Source organism: Pholcus phalangioides, unplaced genomic scaffold, assembly GCF_987345545.1.
Source record: "Pholcus phalangioides strain wild (caught in Gottingen) unplaced genomic scaffold, Ppha-v1.0 ptg000018l_1, whole genome shotgun sequence".
NCBI classification, from domain to species: domain Eukaryota; kingdom Metazoa; phylum Arthropoda; class Arachnida; order Araneae; family Pholcidae; genus Pholcus; species Pholcus phalangioides.
In genome coordinates, this window is record NW_028301611.1 from 4,329,084 (window position 1) to 4,351,321 (window position 22,238).

Below are 22,238 nucleotides of genomic sequence, written 5' to 3' on the forward strand. Positions count from 1 at the left end.
GTGGGCCCATGCGTTAAGACGGCACTGCAGTAGAGTCTCGCTTATCCAACATAAACGGGCCGGCAGAACGTCGGGCAATACGTTACAGAATATTTTGGATTTAAATACAGTACTTCAAAAAGTTCAGTCCTGTGATGATTTAAAAACATTTACATAGCTGCCAAGTCTCCCGAATTTTAGCTTCATCGCTCGACCTCCCGAAAAGTTCTTAAATCTTCGGAATTTTTACGAAAATCACAAAAATCCCTAATTGTCCCTAAAAATGACCTACTTCATTAAAAAAAATCCCCGCTTATGAAAACAGTCCCTAAGGAATTTCTTGTGGGGCATGAAGCCCGTTTTTTTGTTCCCTGTCGAAATGACGTCACACGTCGTAAATGGGGAAATACCCTTTTTAAGGAAGTTTTACAAACCCTCTGATGGTAACAAGAAAGTTGTTTGTCTTATCGTGCAGGGAAATGGCTTAGCAGCCAATAGTCCTGGATAATAATCGAAGATTCTAGTGACACGCATGTGGTCAAAATTCCTTTTGTTGAAGTTACGTACGTGCGATATAACAAAGCATGAATAATGATAAGCAAAAACATATTTAATCAATTTTAAAGATACTTATTCCGAAGAATTTCCTTTCATCAAACATTCCAGAAGACATAACATATAACGGACATAAACATCGGTCATGGAAAGACTGCCATCATCAGTCGTGAAATGAAAAAAAAACCATCAAGCAAGTGTCACAAAAAGTCAGTGTTCTTCTAAAATTGACGGTTTTTCCCTTCACCTTCCGATGATTTTGGGGTCATTCGCGCCGAATGTTTGTTCACAGCGTTTCTGATTGAACACAATATTTATTTTTACATCATTGAAGTTTTGGCCTCCAATTTCACTTGTTTTTTGAGTAGGGATTTTATTTCCTGCGCTTTAACTTTTATGTTTGGAAAATCCCTATTTTATTTGGAAAAATCCCTATTGTATTTGGTAGGGAGTGGTTTAAGCATAAAATACGGGTTTGCGCGAAAATCTCCCGAATTTTCATTTTCAAAAGTTGGCAGCTATGCATTTATGATCGTAGTCTGCTTTCCTGACGAGTGCCGTTTCTTCTCGCTGCCAAATCTTGCCATCTTTGCAGCATCATTATGTCGATTCCTGCAGCTTCTTTTTGTTGCTCAATGCATTTAATTGCAGTTTCTAGAGCCTTGATTTTTTTTTTTTTTTTTTTTTTTTTTGCGGTGGGACGTCCGATAATACGGAAGGTCGGATAAACGGGACTGTACTGTATGTTGGAATTGACGAACGGCATAGTATTCTGCTGAAGACACAGCTGCAGAAAAAGAGTTAAAATAAATTGACTTCACACATGACTTTCAACTAGTGCCGTCTTAATGCATGGGTCCGACCGAGCACGGCCCAGAAACCTTAAGCGCCGTTTTCAAGTACTACGTAAGCAAATTTTTAGACATTTTTGACCCCCCTCCCCCCCCCCCCCCTTGTCAGCAAAATTTCGCATCAGCTCTGCCCCTCTGAAACCTAACGCATATTGGTGGGATCATCAGAGATGTACACGGGGGGGGGGGGGCATAGGGGGGTTCTCTCGTGCCCCTTTCCAGGATCAAAAATTTGTTTTTTTAATGCAAAAAAATTTTTTTTTTTAAATTGAAATTTCGGAAGACAATACCTTTATGTATATTATTATAATCAATTTATTACTTTCAATGTTATTTGAGGGCTATGAACGCAAAATTTATCTTTAATAAATTCATTGCGACCCACCCTCTAAGCCATACAATGATAAATCACATAAAGTTCCTTGGCCCGCGGACCAAATATGGCCCTGGGGGTTACTTGATGCGGCCTGCCCTCTTCAATCCTAATTTTGTAAAAATTAACTAAACGGCACATTTCCAGATCACTTGGATCCGCGAAACATTTAGAGATCACTAAAGTGGCTCTGTAGGGCACTTATCAATAGGAGGGATGTTACTTCGATTACCCACAAACTTTCGAAAGGTTTTTCTCGTTTTTGGCGCACCGAGTAAGATGCCATTAAGAATATTTCATATTTTTATAAAGGGTGGTTGATGACGTAAGCATTATCCAAACCCCCTTTCCCCCCCTTGTCATCAAAAGTCAGCAAATCGGAAAACACCTTTCCCCCCCCCCCCTCCCCATCGATGATGACGTAATACTTGAACGGCCCCTTAAGTGCAGAGGAGCCCCATGAAAATGAGATCTGGTTCAAATTATTGAGAGTAAGCATTTCTAGCAAGGCAGGAGGGAGGGGCCTCAGAAAAATCATTTTAGCCGAGGGCCTATGATTTTTTTTGCGAAATATCGGATTTTTTTTTAGCAAAATGTACGTATTCCTAGCAATGACGTATTCAGAGTTTAGTTGGGGGCGCGGTAGCCCGGTCGATAAGATGCTCGCCTAAAGTACCAAAGGATGTTTAGAGGTGTCGCGAGTTCGATACCCAGTTCGTCCTTGTCAGAAAACTTTCCTGACACAGGGGTACAATAAAAAACGGCGACTTGACCGCAGCAAAAGTTGCTGCCTGCGGGGAGTCCCCCATCGAGGGGTTAGCGCACCAACCCCTCGACGATTATAAAAAAAAACAAGCCTGCCGTTCGGAATCGGCAATAAATTGTAGGTCCCGGTCTAATTAACCCTCGTGTGCAGAAAATGACCGTGGTGCAACAAAAATGATCAAAGAGTTTAGTTTCAAAATAGTCAGTTGGTGCTGATTCCAGCGATATTAGTTTATCCTGGTAAGAGTCAATGAAAAACAAAAGATGTGATAGTTTGGTTCGTAGGGGGAAGTGTTTTTAAATATTCTTTTCTCCCAGGAAACGATGTCTTCTGAAGGCTGAATTGCTTGCCCACCCCCACTAGTTGCGGCCCTTCCTACAAGAGTAGGCAGGAGTGAAACGACTGCAACTAGATGCTTAGTCAGCCGGGGCAAAGACGCATTTTGGTGCCCACCCCCCTTATCCCACGCCCGGGTCGCAAGACACGGTGCTCCCGAGGGCCACATCGAATACGGGACGATAATTACAATTTTTTCTGTATTTTCCCACATTATAAACTTAATACAGGGGAGGCATGAAAAGTTCGGCCTGGAGGCGTACCAGAGATCGCAACCCAGGAGCCATGCTGTAGGATATGGGATCCATGGTTTTTATAAATTCGTTACAGGATAATCAATATACTGCAAAAAAATCTGACACAGCGGCCCTGCTTGTGGAGGGGCCTGATGCACCAATATGCATTAAGAACAGGGGTGACTCGAGAAGATATTTGTACTTGTGCGGAACTTACTTTTGGTGTCTTCTGCCCACGTTCTTTTTTTGTCGACGAAGCTTCTCACTTTTTCCACTCGAATTTCGCGCTCCTCTTAGAGCAGTGCCCAAGTACGGATACAGACAGGGGGCGATCGCCCCTCCCAAGAGCCAAATAATACGGGAGAAATTTGTCTGTCCCGTGAAATACGGATGATCCAATGCACCAACACAGGAAGTCGCTTCTCCGACACATCGCCCTGGATCCACCTGCCTTTACTCCATTTGAAGCTGAAGATGTCTGTCACAGCATTATTCGCAGCTAAAGATATATGTCTCGGCTTCATTAACAGCTGAAGATACCTGCTTTCGTTCCATTCGCAGCTTAAGACCTCTGCATAGGCTCTATTCGCCGCTGAATATCTCTGTCTCGGCTTTATTCGTAGCTGAAGATGACTGTACCTCCGCTCCATTCGGAGCTGAATATTTCTGCCTCCACTTATTTAGCAGTTTAAGATGTCTGTCTCAGCTTCTGTCCCAGCTGAATATTTCTGAAGATATTCACCTCTGCTCCATTCGCAGCAGCTGAAGATGTCTGCCTTTGCTCAGGAACGGATCCAGGGATGGGGGTGATTGGTAAGAACAGAATAATATTGGAAAATTTTCCTGTCCCGTGAAATACGGGACGATCCAACGAACTTACACAATTCGCTTCTCCCGACACATCGACCTGGATCCACACCTGGCGGTGCCCCATACAGCCGCGCAGGTTGCACGGCCAAAGAACCGTCCCTAGTTAAGAACACCGATTATGGTTTCATTTCTGAATTGTTGCCTACTCTGTTTCAACATTACAAGAGGGTGCCAAAATGCTTGTTCGACAGAGCTGACCAAACTTCTAGTTGTGGCCCCGGGTATACGATGTTCTTAAGGTGGCCTTGATGTACAAATGGGTAGGGGTAGGAAAGAGAAAGGAATCTCTCTGTCCGAGCGGGATCTATTTTTGGTGCCTCCGATGACGTTTCTCAGCTCAACAAATTTTTTGTACCTTCCAACTCGGATTTGGCACTCTTTCCTATAGAGGTGCCCCATATGGCTGCACAGGTCGCACGGCCTCTGTGGGGGCTGAAAGGCTTCAGCCTAGTTTTTTTATAATTTTAGTTTTTTTCATGCTATAAATTCTTTATCGAGGAACCAGTGAAAAACCTGGCCTGTAAGGGCCCAACAAACATCCCAGCGTAGCGACCCCTGCTGCAGGACGTGGGTCCGATAAATGCATACAGTCTTCCCGCTAGTACGTCCCTATAGATATTGTATCTCGGAAGTAATGAGTCCCGTATATACCGGGTGACTCGAAACGTTACGCCGTCCACCAATAGCAGTTTTTTTTTTGCCGCTTTGTAGCATCTGCCGCGAATTCACAATGGCACTAACAATTTTAAGGGAATTAAAATTGAAATTTAATACTTTGGAATACTTTAAGACATCCATTTTTTTAAATATTGTTGGTGCTGCTGCTACCTACTTTCAAAATCAGAAGTGCCTTATGTGGTGATGACGAAGCTCAGGGGAAAAAAAAACTAAATTCTTCATTCAACTTTGCTCCTTATAAACAAAGCTTATAAACTGGACTGAAAGATCAAGCTTCCAGTTCATTAATTTTTTTTTTCAAATCGCAGGGGGATATCCAAAAAAAGTACCTCCACACAAGCAGACGACAGGTAAGATCGTAAAAAATTTTTCCACACTCCACTTCATAGTAATGTGCTGCCATCTAATCTGAATTTTAAAAGTGACTCTTGTGGTGATGATGAAGTTCAAAGTAAAAAAACTATATTCTTTATTCCACTCAGCTCCTTACAAACAAAGCTCAAGAACTGAACTGGAAATTTAAACTGAAAGTTCGGTTATTTTATTTGAGCATAAGGAGACGTCCAAAACAAAGAACCTCTTAATGAGCAGACGACAGACAAGAAGTCGGTTCCTAACGAGCTCAGCCCACAAACAGAACTGGAAGTTTGAACTGCCAGTTCAGTAATTTTTCAGGACACAAGGAGACGTCCAAAACAAGGAACCTGGAGAAAAGCAGACGACAGAGATTCTGAGGCTTGATTTATATACTGTTAGTGCTGCCATCTAATCGCAAAATTTCAGGCAACTCATGAGATGATGAAAAAAGAGGGAGTGAGTTCTTCGTTATTTTTTAGCATAAAAGTTTTTTATGAAACAAAAATTTCGGTAGCAAAATTTGTAAATTTGCAATAATCGATTTTTTTATGTAGAAAAAATAATTATTTCTTTCCACACAAAAAATTTGGACAATATGGATGATCGAAAAAATGAGTGAAAATACGGATTATGTGTGGTCTTCAGATAGGGTTACCAGATTCAAAACTGGAAAAGGAGGACGCCTGGTGTGAACCTTAGGCAGTGCCTCGCTTTAACCTCCCCGCAACCCGGGCCGTGCCCGAAGGTCCTTGATAATAGTATATATATAGATGGTGCTGCAAAATATGATATACCTTCAGTAATGACCAGAAGATGGCAGCACCTCATCATCCCCTTCGTCATAATATTTTTATTGGTAATGTAATTGATACGCACTTGTCAGCTGATTAATCCTCACGCAAATAAAAATATGGTAATGAAGATCACACACAAAAAAAGGAATTTTTATAATTATGTGATAATTTCATTGGCTGACAGCGACGAAAAAATAATAATCTTGCCTGTTGAACGTGAGTAGCATAATTAATTATCAAATTAATTGGCTTTTTTCAGGAAGATTAATTGAATATAATTTAAATTTTTGGATGATATAGTTTTTCAATCAATTAAATTTTTCAACAATTGGATCATGATGAATGAATTTCCTTGATGAATTTATATATTTAAGATCAAGGGCGTAGCGAGGGGAGGGGAGGGGAGGGGGGGACTTGGGGGTCTGCCCCCCCCCCCCTCCTCCCAAAATGTGAGAAAATGACCGAAAAAAGGGAAAAAGATGGCCAAATCCATTGTTCTGTCACTTTGGTCCCCCCCTCCGAATTGAAAGTGGTCCCTCCCCGAACGAAATTTCTGGCTACGCCCCTGTTTAAGCTATAATTTGAATCATGAACGTTCCCCCAAAACTGCTTGGAATATATAATCCCATATGGCACAGGACACTGCCTCTATGTGGGAGGGCCCCCAGACCAGAGTTTTCAAGGCTCCCTAGGCTTTTATTACACTATAAAAGTTTCATAAAATTTCATTTATGAAACTTGAAAAATTCAACCAATAAGGCTATTGGTTGCATTTTCTTGAATGTAACCGATATAAACTTATTGGTTAAATTATTCAAGTTTTATAAATGAACTTTTATGAAACTTTTATAGTGTAATCCCGCCTAAGAGTGAATTTATAGTATGAAAAAACAAACAAAAAAAAATTTCCCATCGGTTCCATCATGGGGTTGGGCGCATTCAAAAACGGGACGTGTGCCCAGGGTCCAGCCTAAAAAACAGCCTAAATTCGCTGAATTTTGTAATTAATGCCGGGATTACACTATAAAAGTTTTGTGAAAGTGCTTTTATAATACTTGAGAAATACAACCAATGAGGGCATTGGTTGAATTTGCTCGAATGTAAACCGATAACTTTATTGGTTGAATTTTTCAGGTTCTAAAATGAACTTTTATAGTGTAATCCTGGCCTTATAGGCAGGGCCGCAACTGGATGCTTGGTCAGCTGGGGCAAGCACGCATTTTGGCGCCCCCTCATAATGTCGAAGGAGAGGTTAGAGTGAAATTTTCGCCCCTTGTAGTCCGGGGCACCAGATCCGCCTGCACCCCCCCCCCAGTTGCGACACTGGCTTCAAGTAACCCCCCCCCCCCCACTTCAAAGAAGACTGCATATAAGGAGCCCCAAAATTAATATTTGTCCAGGCCATGAACTTATGAAGGAGCCCTACTTACAAGGATCGTAATAGGAAGGACAGTGGGAAAATTCCTTGCGTTGTGTGTGTGTGTCCCTCCCTCTTTCCAACATGTCAGGGCATCTCAAGAAAAGAGGGGCTTCACAAGATCCGGTTGAAATTTGCGACACTTGACCCGGAGGCCCGCGATGCTCTTAAGATGACCCTGGAAGATGGAGAAACTTGAACATCCCATACGGTATTTTTTTTCGCAAAAAAAAAATTTGCATCCTGTAGTTGATGGACAGTACTGAATGAATATCCCCATAGATGGCAGCACTAAAACACATTTGTGACTGATCATCACATTGACTGATCGTACACAATCGAGGGCAAACCTGCGCGCGTACCCTTGATGACGTCATTATCTCCGATTTCCGTAACAGGTGGCGCTACTTTTCTTCCAAAAAAGGAAACTCCACCGCCACAATAATTGTTCCCAACTAAAACAGGAATCGCTGTATGTGTTACGGAAATTTAATAAATCAGGTTATTACGCATAATCACCAGCTGTTATGCATAGTTTTATCAACCATTTTTGGAAGTTTAATAAAAAAATTTTTTTTTTCGTATTTACCGGTGATTATGTGTAGAGATATTGATCAGTTAATGGCAAAATGGCTGCTCAAAAACAACCACCGGTAATTCTTTTTTTTTCAATTATATACAGTCGAACCTCGTTAATGAGTCACTCTTGGGAGCGCAAAAATATGACTCGTTAAGCGGAGTAAGCCATAGCTGTGCCAATTCCAATTGGGAGTTCCAAAAAGTGACCCGGTAAGCGGAGTGACGTGTTAACCGGGTGACGCACTAACGAGGTTTGACTGTATAACCCTTTATATATAAAATATTCTCACTAATACAAAACAATATCAATATACTGTTAACAGTTTTCAGGGGTTAAAACATCTTCTACCCCCATCAGATTACACTTACTTTCAAAAATAAATCTCGTCGAGATTGCAAATATTCTCAATATCTACAATATTAAACAAATCAGTTTCACAAAGTGACCCACTTTGCCACAAATTGCAAAAATTACCAATGTTTTACAACATAAGTTTACAGCATATTTTGCAATATATTTCCATTTAGAAAAAAAATGACATGTGTATATACATGAAAACTCCAACATCACCAAAACCATTCAATGTGATTTCTAACCATTTCACAAACATATTTAAAAAATACATAATTATAAAATAGAAAAATAAAGTATAAGGTTACAAATGGGCATTAGAATTTACAGAACATCAATACACTCCTCAGAATCATATTACGTGACTCTTGAACTTTTGACAATTATATTAGATTAAAAAATCTATGCTGATTAGGTCACATAACAAATGGTTATATAATTCACAAAGCGTTCATATCATATCACCTTTCAATTAAAATTTAATTTTATGAATGACTGTATTTACATAAACTTTTCTAACTCTACCAATGCTAAAAATGGAATTGATTGATAGTGATTACCGTTTCCATCATTTCCAGCATTTTACAAAAATTTGATGAAATTTATTTATAGTAATAAAGTATTTATCCGTACTATGCTGTGGCACATTATTAATAAAAATACAAGGTCTTTTCAATCATAACTTCAGTATGATTAACCATTATTGTTTGTTCTACGACAGTTAAAATTCCTTTCTAAAATTTGCAACCAAGATATTCTTCGGTCTTAGCTGTGCTAATTTCTGTTCAGCTGGGGGTAGTTGGATGCTGAGCTGATAATATCCATCTTGCTTTTCAAAGTACTTTTTGGTCAGTTTCTTTCTATACACTGGTGAAATAAATTAAGAGAATTTGCATATTTTATCGAATTTCATGAAAAGAACTGAACTGAATGTAAAACCACTGCTTCTAGACAAAAATGCAAATCTTGTACGTCAAATACGTAAGCGTACACGTGTGTGTAGGCGGAGCCAGTAGAGAAACAGGCTTTATAAGCGCGCGTAAGTTAAGACGCATTTCGTTCGCTAGCATACCTCGTCGGCGAATTTCTTGGTGTTATTTTGCAGCAATCGGTTAGTTTCAAATTGTAACAAATGAAGTAACCACTAACGAATAAAAATGAGTAACCACTAACGTTTAGATGATGGAATGAGGTGACGAATTGTGGGGAGGCTAGAAGCAGGCCAATCTCAAGTCCAGATTTGTAGAGACTTCAATTTAACGCCCAGCGTAACTTATGGAAACAGTTCCAGGATACCGGATCCATCGAGAGAAAGCCTGGGCAAGGTCGTCCAAGAGCCACGACGGCCAGAGAAGATCGCCATTTGTCGATTATAGCGAGGCGTAACAGGAGTGCTATAGCTTCTCAGCTCTCTCGTGACTTGTATGCAGCCACAGGAACCCGTGGTTGACTGTTTCCAAAAGACTTCATGGGAGAGGGTTGTTTGCAAGAAGACCTGCTGTTTGCGTCCCGCTCACTTCTACGGACAGGAGAATCCGTTTATCATGGTGCAGAGAGCATAGAGATTGGAGTATGGATCAATGGGCGACCGTTCTCTTCACTGATGAGTCCTGGTTCAGCCTAAGCACCGTACGTTCATATGGAGAGAACCAGGGACCCGCTACCTACCCTCCAATGTCCACGAAATCGACCATTAGGGCGGAGGAGGTTTAATGGTCTGGGCAGGTATCATGTTGGATGGCCGCACACCTCTCCATGTATTTGAAAGAGGCACTGTGACTGGTGTGAGGTATAGGGATAAGGTCTTGGAGTCCTACGTTCGCCTTTTCAGGGGTGCAGTTGGCCCTGAGTTCATTTTAATGGACGATAACGCGAGGCCACATAGAGCTCTTCTGCTCGACGATTTTCTAGAGAGTGAGGATATTCGCTGGATGGATTGGCCAGCCAAATCTCCAGACTTAACCCTATAGAGAATGTCTGGGACGCTCTGGGTAGGGCAATTGCAACCCCCTTCCGGGAACCATTCAGGGAATGAAAACAGCGTTGCTGAACGAGTGGGACCAATTGCCACAGGAAATGATAAACTGCCTTATTTCTATTAACTCATACTTTTGTTTATTCTGCAACCGCTGTTTCATGCCTTCCGACTCCAACGAGTGTTACGCACGATCATACGTGTATATTACAATTATTGAATGGTTATTTGTTTTGTATTGTATCAATGTATGTATACATGAAATTTCATTAAAATCGGTACAGTAGTTCCAGAGATAATTGACCAAGTCTGCAAAAGTCTGCAAATTCTCTTAATTTCTTACACCAGTGTATTTGTAGATGGATGGAATTTGTAGATCAGCGTGCAGGTCGGTTAGTCTGAAGTATTTTGGAGCACCTGTGAATCTCCTGAGAATATAATTTTGATGTTTCTGGAGGTTGTAAATATTGCTTTTCTGAGCGAAAGCCCAAGCCGGTGCACCATATGTAAGAACAGGTCTGATAATTTGTTCATACATAATTTTCTTGTTCTTCAGTGATACATGTGACTTTGGGTAGCAAAAACGGAGGAGACTTTCCATTGCAATTTGGGATTTTCTTATCACTTGCTCGGACATGATATTTGAAATTTAGGCAAGTGTCTATGTATACTCCTATGTACTTAGTTACTATGGTTGGGTCAATTACTTGATGTTCAATAAACAAGTAAGAATTTTGTGGAATCGCTTTATTTGTCAGCCATATAAAAACACACTTTGAAACATTTAATTTGGCCCTATTTACTAAATTCCAGTATTCCAGTTCTTCCATCAGCTCCTGGAGATTGCTAAGAGCATTAGAAGCTATCCTATCCGTGCATATCATGAGGACATCGTCAGCATATAAAGATAAAATTCCTTTAGGCACCTGCGGATAATCATCCATAAAAATATTGTGTAATATAGGTCCTAAGTTTGATCCTTGATTGATTCCCGCCTTAATGCACTTTTTGGAAGAACATGCTTCTCCTATTTTGACCTGAAATGTTCTGAAAAGTAAGTATGATCGCAAAAGTTTTATGATTATCGAGGGATAACCTCTGTTGATCATCTTCAGTAGGAGCTTCTCGTGCCAAATGCAATCGAATGCCTTGTTATAATCTAAAAAGGCTCCTACTGAATACAGGGCCGTCTTAAGAGCATCAAGGGCCCCTCGGGCCAAATTATTTTTCTGAGGCCCTACCAGGCAAATTCTCGAAAATCTCAACCAGATTTCATTTTTGTGAGGCCCCCTTTTCTCTTGAGGCCTCCGGGTCCATGCCTTAAGACGGCACTGACTGCATAGTCTTTGTAGTTCATAGCCTCTTGAAGACATTCCACAACCCTCACGAGTTGATTTGTTGTGCCGTGACCTCTTTTAAAACCAAACTGCTCGGCTCTGGCTAGATTGTGATCTTCTACAAATTTAATCAATCTTGCTGCAAATACCCTTTCGAATAATTTAGACAAGTGTGGAAGAAGAGCGAATTTATAATGGCATTTTTCCAGTTATCTGGAAAGTAAACTTTATCAAGAAGTCCATTGAAAAAGTTAATAATTGAGATGGTCACGTTTGGGGTAAGCATTCTTATTGCCTTTGAAGTTAGGCCGTCAAATCCTGCTGCCTTCTTTGGTTTAATTTTTTTGATTATTTCTTCTAGCTCCTTGACGTTTGTTTGTGTGATATAAGATACTGGAATCATGTGCTGGAATATTGTTGAAATATCTTTGCACTTCCTCATTCACGTCATCTACGAGCCCTTGTGGTGTATTGTTATTTGGGGAAAATTGGTTTTCGAAAGTTCTTGCAAATTCGTCTGCTTTAATAGTTCATGATGACTATTATAAATTGGTGGCAAAATTTGCGGGTTTGCTTTCACTCTTTTGTACACGTCAAAAAGGGACCCATCCCCCTCTTTGGATTCTTGAAGCCAATCTCTCCATCTGTCATTGAGATATTTTCTAATAGTCTGTCTGACTTCAGCCGTTTTCCTGTTATAAATTGTTTTGAACCGCGGGAATCTCGTTTGCTGAAATTTTTTCCTCCATTTGTTTTTTTCCGTTATAAGCTCTTTTATTTCCTCTGGTAGTTTTTAAAGGTTGCATATATTATTTTCTCTTTCTGTTGTTGCCTCTTCTATGGCTCTTTGTATTCGTTTCGTTGATTCTTTTGTGGCATCGTCTGCTTGCTGAATATCATCGAAATTGTACTGAAGAATTTAAATTTACCGGAAATTTTGCTCAAATATAGGACGATGGATTCGATCAGTGATGTGCCTATGTTTAAAAATGTTGATAAATGTGAAGAAAATATGCAATTTTATGCATTCTTCAAATCTATGGATTTGCAGGGGCGGCTTAAGCGAGGGTGCGGGGCAGGGCCGTAACTAGGCTGGGGCAATCGAGGCGCTGCCCCTGCGCCCAGAGCCGAATGGGGGGCCCCCACAAAAGTTTACATTAGTGTTGCCTAATAATAAACCTTTCAAGAGGTGGGGGGGGGGCAAGGAAAATTCTGCTCCGGGGTCCCGAGAAGGCACAATACTGCCCTTGTGCATGGGGATGCAGCGTAGACTTTAGTTAAGACCCCCCCAAAATTTAACACAGTAAAAATTCACATGACATCATGCTTTTGAGAACGGAGATGTTGAGAAAACTTGCGAAAATGCTTGGGAGCATAATACCAGAAACAAGAATGTAAGCTGTCAGGGATGACTCGAGACAGAATCCCAACCCCTTTTTGCGAACTTATTTTTACACCTATTCCTATCGGCCCCCCCCCATAGCCCCTACATCCTTCGTCAGGTCCTCTAGGCTGGAATTTTTCCCGGCCAGATCTTTCATGAGGCCCCCCCCCTACAAGCAGGGCTGCAACTAGATGTTTGGTCAGCAGGGGGGCAAGAGCGCATTTTGGAGCCGCCATGTAATGCTGAAGGAGGGACTGATTGGTAGAATATACGCCTCCTCTGGTTCGGCACCCGGGGCACCAGATCCTCCTGCACCCCCGAAGTTGCGGCCCTGCCTAAAAATAATTTATAATGTAGTGTTTAAGGATTTAGTCCTAGGCCCCAAGCTGGAGCCTTGTCAGCCCTACCGTTGGGGGGTCATGCCCTTGCCTCACAACAATTACTAACAAAAACTTTTTTTTTCAGAAAATTTCTTTTTCTACCTTTCATTTCGAATTTGTCTCCCCTCCACAGCGGACAGAAAGCGTTTTCTTTGATTTTTTTTTTTGGCCAATGAAACTTTTTTCCCCCACATTCATGCACCCCTCTCGAGCGGTGCCCTGTGCGGCCGCAATGGGCCGCATGGCCAAGAGCTGCGTCTGTTCTCTATCACGAGAGGCAAAAACACATTTCGGTTCCCTCAGCCAGTATTTCGGTTCCAGAATAATCAAATGAAATCAAAGTAAAAATTCGGCTTCTCACTTGTCCGGTCCCTGCACCACAAAAACACCTTTGAAATAAATTTCTTAATAGAAACAACCCCGTTATACATGATATTTACAGGATAAGTGATGGTGGCTCACCAAAATAAGTTCTGTTTCAAGGATTAAGTTATCTGGCATTATTAAAAATGGTAAAATAGTTCTGGAACAAAAAGCAGACAAATCTGCTTCAAAAGCGGAATGTATGGTCACGAATATTTTGCATGGTAACCAATCGTGTGTGGCTTTCTTCTGGGGGAAAAGAAATCAGGTTTATCTCGAGGTCCCTTTCATTGAAGCCCTGTTAGCCTCCCACCAAGGTCATTAACAGGCGGCGTATGAGGCTTCGCACCCGGGCAGCAGGTAAGATCGAGCCGCCCTTGTTCATTCAAGTGCATTAATACTTTGACCTTTGAAAACCAAACCACACCCCGCTTCCCATCACATTGAGATGTGCATTAATACTGAAAAAGGTCAAAATTTGTGCACATGCATATGTGCGAATGCATTTGCATTCTAACCACTAAGCAAAATAAGCACGTTGATGCTTATTTGAGAAAAAGAGCCCCACAAAAAATTATCAAATTGTACATTGTTTTAAATGTACAATTTTTTCCCCAGCATCAACGATCCAGTAGGAAATCCTAAAATTTTAAGAGCACGTGATTTAAAAGTTGAGGATTTCTATCGAAAGGTTGACCAGGGCCGCAACCAAAAGAGGGCGGGGGGAGAAATAGAAGACAATAAGTTTTCGTTTCTAGTTGCGGCCCTAAGGGTGCCAAAAAAACCTTGGACACTAAGTATTAATTTCGAACAAGATTGAGATTTTGCTAAAGTTTTCATAAAGTAAGCCCAGAGTCGGCTCAATAGCATCATAGCCCCCCCCCCCTCCCGAGAAAAAAACAATTTTTTCTGAGGCTTCCCTACCTAGTTATATAGCCCCCTACCTGCTTTACCACACAATTTGCATGCTCACTCTCTCCAAAATATCAACCAGATCAAATTGTTACGAGGCTTTCCCGGCACTCGAGGCTTCCGAGCCGTGGCATCACAGGCACAGGGAAAATTTTTTTCTACTGAACCGCCTCCTCCCTAAAAATATCTGCGTATCAATTTGCATACTTATGCTAGAAAATTGTAAACTAATCTAATTGTCATTGGGGAGGGGGGGGGGGCAACAAAATCACTTGAGTGCTTAAAGCCTTCATCTGGGTTAATCCGGTCCTGCGTGCAATCCGGGTTCTAGTTATGAATAGAGCCTGGATGGTATGCACTAAAAAGTGGCAAAATATGCTGTAAAAATGCAAAAATATGCACTTAATAATGCAAAAAATAAACACTTAAAAAAAAAATAGTGCACTTAAAATACCAAAATGTGAACTGAAAATCCCAAAATATGCATTAAACACCCTAGAATATGCACTCAAAATCTTGAAAAAGTCAAAAATTCCGAAATATGTACAAAAAGATGGAAGGGGTTTAGTCGGGGGGGGGGGGGGGAGGCGGCTCTGAGATAAAGCGAGAATTTTTATTCGTCGGAAGCCGCACACCAATGGTTAACCAGCAAAATGTGTTTGGCCATGCATCCCGATTTTTAAGAAAGTCTTTCATTTTTTTTGGTTTCAGGATTATTTCATGTTCTTAATTAATTATGCCAGCATGAGATGAACCTTGCCAACGCGAAAATAGGTGGAAATTAAGAGAGTGTGAGGGGTTTCTGGTGCTTCAGATCCCGGATAAGGTGACAACCCGAATTCTTTCTTTGACCGCTGCCGAAAAATTACTGGGTGGGACTGTCGGAAACGATTCGCGTCATTTTTTTGTTTTTTCACACTACATGTACACTGAAGAGCTAAAAAAAACTGATACACCTGCCTAATATCGTGTAGGGCCCCCGCGAGCACGCAGAAGTGCCGCAACACGACGTGGCATGGACTCGACTAATGTCTGAAGTAGTGCTGTAGGTAATTGAGAACATGAATCCTGCAGGGCTGTCCATAAATCCGTAGGAGTAAGAAGGGGTGGAGATCTCTCCTGAACAGCACGATGCAAGGCATCCCAGATATGTTCAATAATGTTCATGTCTGGGGATTTTGGTGGCCAGCGGAAGTGTCTAAAGTCAGACGAGTGTTCCTGGAGCCACTTTGTAGCAATTCTGGACGTGTGGGGTGTCGCATTGTCCTGCTGAAATTGTCCAAGTCCGTCGGAATGCACAATGGACATAAATGGGTGCAGGTGATCAGACAGGATGCTTACGTACCTGTCACCTGTCAGAGTCGTATTTAGACGTATCAGGGGTCCCATATCACGCCAACTGCACACGCCCCATACCATCACAGAGCCTCCACCAGCTTGAACAGTCCCCTGTTGACATGTAGGGTCCATGGATTCATGAGGTTGTCTCCATACCCGTACACGTCCATCAGCTCGAAGCAATTGGAACCGAGACTCGTCAGACCAGGCAACGTGTTTCCAGTCCTCAACAGTCCAATGTCGGGGTTGTCGGGCCCAGGCGAGGCGTAAAGCTTTGTGTCGTGCAGTCATCAAGGGTACACGAGTGGCCACAAGGGTACATCGATGATGTTTCGTTGAATGGTTCGCACGCTGACACTTGTTGATGGCCCAGCATTGAAATCTGCGGAAGGGTTGCACGTCTGTCACGTTTAATGATTCTCGTCAGTCCCGTTCTTGCATGATCTTTTTCCGGCCGCAGCGATGTCGTAGATTTAAGTTTTTACCGTATTCCCGATATTCACGGTACACTCGTGAAATGGTCGTACGTGAAAATCCAAATTTCATCGCTACCTCGGAGATGCTATGTCCCATATCTCGTGCGCCGACTATAACACCACGTTCAAACTCACTTAAATCTCGATAGCCTGCCATTGTAGCAGCAGTAACCGATCTAACAACTATGCCAGGCACTTGTTGTGTTATATAGGCGTTGCCGACCGCAGTGCCGTACTCTGATTGGTTCCATATCTCTTTATTTGCATACGCATGCCTGTGCCAGTGTTATTGGCTCTTCAGTTTAAATTTACTATAGAGAGCCCCTTGAAAAATGTTAAATTTTGGGCTCGACCAAAAATCATATCCTAGGGACCCGCCTCCATGACTTGGGAGGAAGCAAGGGAACCAAAATGCACGCTTGCCCCATGTGATAGAGTCCATTCTTGTTTCCGGTATCTGTTCACTCAAGTTATCTCAACATTTCCGTTGTCAAGGTATGGCTCAAATGAGTGACAGCGTGTGGTGTCGTGTGAATTTTTATTCTTCCAAATTCTTGGAAATGGATGTATCTCAACAAAAGCTTGGGCTGCCGCCCCTTAAAACCTACCTTCCAGGTGCACCGCACCCCTTGCACCCTCTCTTAAGCCGCCCCTGACCAGACATCCTCTTTTTTGATATTTCAAGCGTCCTCCTTACGTTTAACGAAAATCATTCTTTAGTCCTCCTTTTCACAGGTTTTCGGAACTATTATCATCATTATTTTTTTACTAGCTATAATACCCGGCGTTGCCTGGGTTTTCTTCAATGAGGCTTTTTTGGATCACGTGATATCTCCCTCTTTCTTTGAGGGACATGCAGACCGTGTCTAAGTTAACCAATATGACGACTTCTTGCGCGACTCGTGAAATAATGAAATCTAGATTTAAAGAAACATAGAAATGAATACTTTTTTTCTTTTTTTTAGGGGGCACTAAGTATTTCGATTCCACTCCCCCCCCCCCCCCCCCCCGCCCTGAAGTTCAAGGTATCCATCTGCCTGTTTCTGCTTCCAAAAATGCTTAGTTAAAGCTGTGGAATTTCTTCAATGTACTTTACGGGCCCATAATTAATTTTAAAACAACCTAAACTATATCCATTTATGCAGTTGAATATTAAAAGACAATACAGAGAACTCAATTTTCATGTTTGAGAAGATATAAATAAAAAGTTGAAATCAATGTTATTGCATGGATATCCAACTCAAAAGTATAGGTTTGGCTAATTACTTCATATTCAATCTCCTGGGCTTCGTATATCTCTAAGTGGAATCAATATTTCAAAAATCGAGTATTGAATACAATTTTTAGAATTATTGATGTGACAGAAAACACCACCAAATTTCCGCATTTCTACATTAAAATCGGCAATTTTAGCACTGATTTCTATGAGGATCACCCTTTTCCTGACCCTCAAAGTGATGTTGATGATGATTACGATCATTCAAAAAACCTCCTTACTGGGAGTATTGAAAATGTGGCAAACCATTATAAAGTCATAAATATTATACATATACGGACAGCGTTGAAGAAATGACAAACCATTGTAAAGGCATATACACGTCTTAAACGCATTGCTAGGGAACCACGGTAACCAAAGCAAACGTCGGAAAGTGATTGTTGAGGCCCAAAAACCATTGGTGCCCGACAGTTTTTCCGCCCGTTTGGGCAATTTGCCCTGCTCTGACGAAATTTTAAAGTAGCCTATCGTTCAAGTCGGGTCCCATTTGGTATATATGCAAAATTTGGTGACGATCGATCTAAAATTGTAGATTTGTATAGAGAACACACACACACACACACACACACACACACAGAAAATAAATTTTATATATATAGACTAGACCCGGCGACGTTGTCGCCCCGTAAAAAAATGATATATATATATATATATATATATATATATATATATATATATATATTATTTCTTAATCAAAAAAATTTCTACATCAAGTAAGAAAAAATTACTTTTATTTTAAATATTTTAATTAAAACTTGAGGCAATCGCTTGTGGATACCCAATATTTTTTGTTTTTCCATCTGATGTGTAGATGTAGAAATTTTTGGGATTTCCAACACGCGAACAGGCGACGAAAAGCTGTCCGTGTGAAAAACAGGGCGCAAGTAGGTTGATACTTGCCACTGCTAACAACTGGCCTTGCGCTTTGTTGATTGTCATGGCAAAAGCTAAACGAATCAGGAACTGTAATCGCTTGAAAGTGAATGGCATTTCTTCAGTGATAATTGGGGTACGTGGAATGAAGACGCCTTCTCTCCTTTGGCACATCCAGTTAGAATCGTTGCTTCAGTGATGTAATCGTTCAATTTCTTCACACAGAGTCTGTTGCATTGCAGAGTCTCGGTGTCTCCAAATTTCTTAAAAGCATTATAGGTGCTCCGACTTTGAGGGTCAAGTTGTGTGGTGGCACACCCGGAATATCCAAAAAGAGTTCAGACATTCTGCAGGATACAAAACTGTCTGCGCTATGTCTATGACAATGTTAACCGATTTGTAAGATGTGGTGTCTCCCGGAATAATTTTTAGGATTTTTTCGTTGATCTTGTTCACACTGTTATTTTTCGATGCCAGAATCGCTCTCTCACAAAGCCACTCATGGTGTCGGTGCTTTTGTTGAATGTTTGGGAAGACTTTGTCTGCAACTTCTTGAACTGAGTTTAACAACTGGCAAAATCCATTTGGGAACGTAATCAGTCCAGTGCTTGGATCTACGGGAATTCTTCTATTGTCAAGTTTGATCAACTGATGTAAAAATGATAGCAGTGCTGAGTAATTTTGCAGTTGAAACTCATATGTTGGTGGATAATAATATTTTTTTTAACTTCGTGTCAGAGTGTTGATGATTTGAGGCAAGCATTTAGTTCATCAGCTGGCGTTGAACATTTTTATTCCCTGTTTTGTCGTCGTAGTTGTTGTCCTCTGATGTTAGCGACGTCATGCGTCCAGCTTGTGCAGCGAATATTATTCAAACGCCTTTTAAGCATTTTTTAAATTGAAACTATATCTCTACGATGGGTGGTTGATGAGATAAAGGCCGCATTAGCAGTTACGGAACACCCTGTATATATGTTAGCAAAAATACCCGGCGCTTCCCGGGTTTTCTTCAATTAATGGGAGGATTGGAAAAGTGACAAACCGTTATAAAGGAATAAACTGTTATAATAACAGAATTAAAGGTGTGACAAACCATTGCAAAGGCATATATTCATGTCTGAAACGCATTGTTGGAAACCACGGTAACCAAAGTAAACGTTCCGAAAGTAATTGCTGAGGCCCCAAAACTATTGTTGCCTGACAGTTTTTCGCCCATTTCGGGCATTTGCCAAGCTCTGACGAACTTTTAAGGTCGCCTACGGTTCAATCCCGGACCTGTTTGGTATATATGCAAAATCTGGCGACGATCGGCCTAAAACTGTAGATTTGTATAAAGAACATACATACACACATACTTTCACATTTATATATAAGATTGTGGAATTTTTTTTTTCATTCTGAAACTCTTATTTCTTGTTTTGTCCCCCCCCCCCTCCAAGTATTTTTACATCCTTTGACCAATCACCGTTGAAATTCCCAGAATACGGGAACCCAAGTTGCCCCCGCTATTCCAATCACGGCCCAGCTTGCTCTAGGATAATATGAAAAAGACGGCCCGAAAAACAGATCTGGGAGAACAAAACCGCAACATCCGAAAATGGATACCATTGTTTGCTCACCCACAGTAATGCCGTGTACTGATTTGTATGTGTGGAAAGGGGGGAAGGGGTGTTACCTCTTCTATTCATAAATAACGAAAATGGGATGCAAACAACGCAATCAATGCTGACTCCTGCGGTGAAATTGTCTCTGGCAAAAAACCCTCCCTTAAAAAACCCCTTCTGAGGATAGAGGAGGAAAAAGTCTTGCTTCAGGCAAAGTAAAAAAACTGACCAAACTGTGTGGTCGATTCATTAAAAGCGAAGGGGAGATGGATCGTTTTTCTTTTTCGCGTTTATTTTATGATTTTCAATTGGGACCCTCGTCCCAGATTCCCGTCGTCAGGTGCATACGAGGGTCCCATGATTCTGAGATAACGAATCGTGAGTTTAGAGCGTATCGTATCACCCTACAGTTAGTAGGCATGCCGGGAAAACACCGAGAGCACAACAGAGCCGTAATTAGCCAATCCCGTACCCTGTCAACACCTTCTATAGCAGCACCTTCTGCTCTAGAAGGTATTGGCCTTATGAAAGAACTTGCATTTAGGCCCCCCTTCTTGCTAGGGTTACCAGATTAACTGAGAAAGGAGGTCACCTGTGCCATTACCTCTTAGAGGTTCAAGCCGTAGAACGGGTATCTGTGACGTCACTAAGTTAGGCGATATAATTTCAAACGTAATTTAAAAAACAAAAATTCATTTTTATAAGCACTTATGTCAAAAATTTATTTTTTAAAACTACTTATTTTTAAGAAAATTTTTTTTAAAAATTTTATTGTTTCTATAGACATAGGTAAGTGCAGAAAACATTGAAAAATTCATGGAAAAAGAATTTCCTAACACTTGTGGCATAAACTTAATCTTTTGCAACCATCTAATTTTAAGAAAGAATAAATTTTTGTTTTGTTTCTACAGACAAGCAAGTCCAGATAGCACATAGGAAAATTTTTCTGTCGATATCTATGAAGGGGAAATATAAGGAAAAATTATGAAAATCAATTCAAATCTAAATTCGGACCGTAAAAAGTTTAGTAGTATATAAATAATCCTTTGATGTCACGTTTGAAAACTGAATAAAAAATATTTTCCCATTACTTTTGCCATTATCATATTTTTCGCACATAAAATTCACCCTTGAATTTATTCACTATTTATTATATCGCCAGATTGTTAATTCCATCGAGATTGTTGAATTCACACATTTCCTTTTATTTTAAGTGAAAACAGCAAATTTTTCTTTTAAATGCAGTTTTACGTATTCAGTATATAAAATATATATTTTGAATCTCAGTCAATCAATGTGTTGTGACAACATTGATTTAATGAATCTGGCATCCATCAATGCCAAAACTATATAATTTTATCACTGCCTGTTTGCTACTGTAACTTTTCCCAACTCATTTATTTAGTATTTCAAAACAAGCAGTATTCTCTCTTCTCCTTCGTAATATTAAATTTGAGAAATCATTAAAACACACATAACAAGAAAAAATTATTTATTTTCATAAAATATAATCATTTCTGCAACAATACAAGAAATTTTAAGTGTGAGCGAATAAATGGGGGCAGCGTAAAACACATTGCAGAGGAAGACAAGATATAATGCAAGATGACATTTAAATATTCACTAAGGAAAGCTGCCATAGTGTCGATAACTTGAGCTGCAACAATACGCTGCCAGAAATTTTTGAGCAGTGTACGCGATGCAATGCAGTAAAGGGAGTGGTGTAAAGACATATTGCAGGGGGTAGACAAGATATAATACAAGACACTGGCATCTAAATATGCAAAAGGGAAAGTGGCAAGAGTGTTGATGACTTACAGTTCTGTACAATTCTGTGCAACAACAGTTCTGTGCAATGACAATACAGTTCTGTACCTAAATAAACTACAGTTTTTTACATTTCAAAGTTTTCAATTTTCTCTCTTTAGGTTTAGAATGAGCTAAATAAGAAATTGCATAATTTCTTTTCTTACAATAATTATTGAGCATGACAACAGTTTTTTGAATAATCAATTTTAGTATGACTTCTGAGGAATGGCCATTTTCACACTCATCAAAATTCAGGTATTTCTTCCCAGCTGACAAAACGTTATTAATAACATTCATGGCAACAGTTCTCTGATTTTGAAGCTTCAAAAATGTTTCTTCGTGATCTGATAATAGTTTTTGTATAACAA

At 40.5% G+C, this 22,238-nt stretch overlaps 1 protein-coding gene across 1 annotated transcript in view; it reads left to right on the forward strand.

Annotated features, from left to right (window-relative positions):
- Positions 1-5,897: 5,897 nt before the first annotated feature.
- LOC149071600 (retinaldehyde-binding protein 1-like) overlaps positions 5,898-22,238 on the forward strand; it is a 61,034-nt gene continuing 44,693 nt past the window's right edge. Inside the window, exon 1 of the mRNA XM_089247610.1 lies at positions 5,898-6,011. The gene's annotated coding sequence lies outside the window, so the exon portion shown is untranslated. The remainder of the gene's footprint in view (positions 6,012-22,238) is intronic.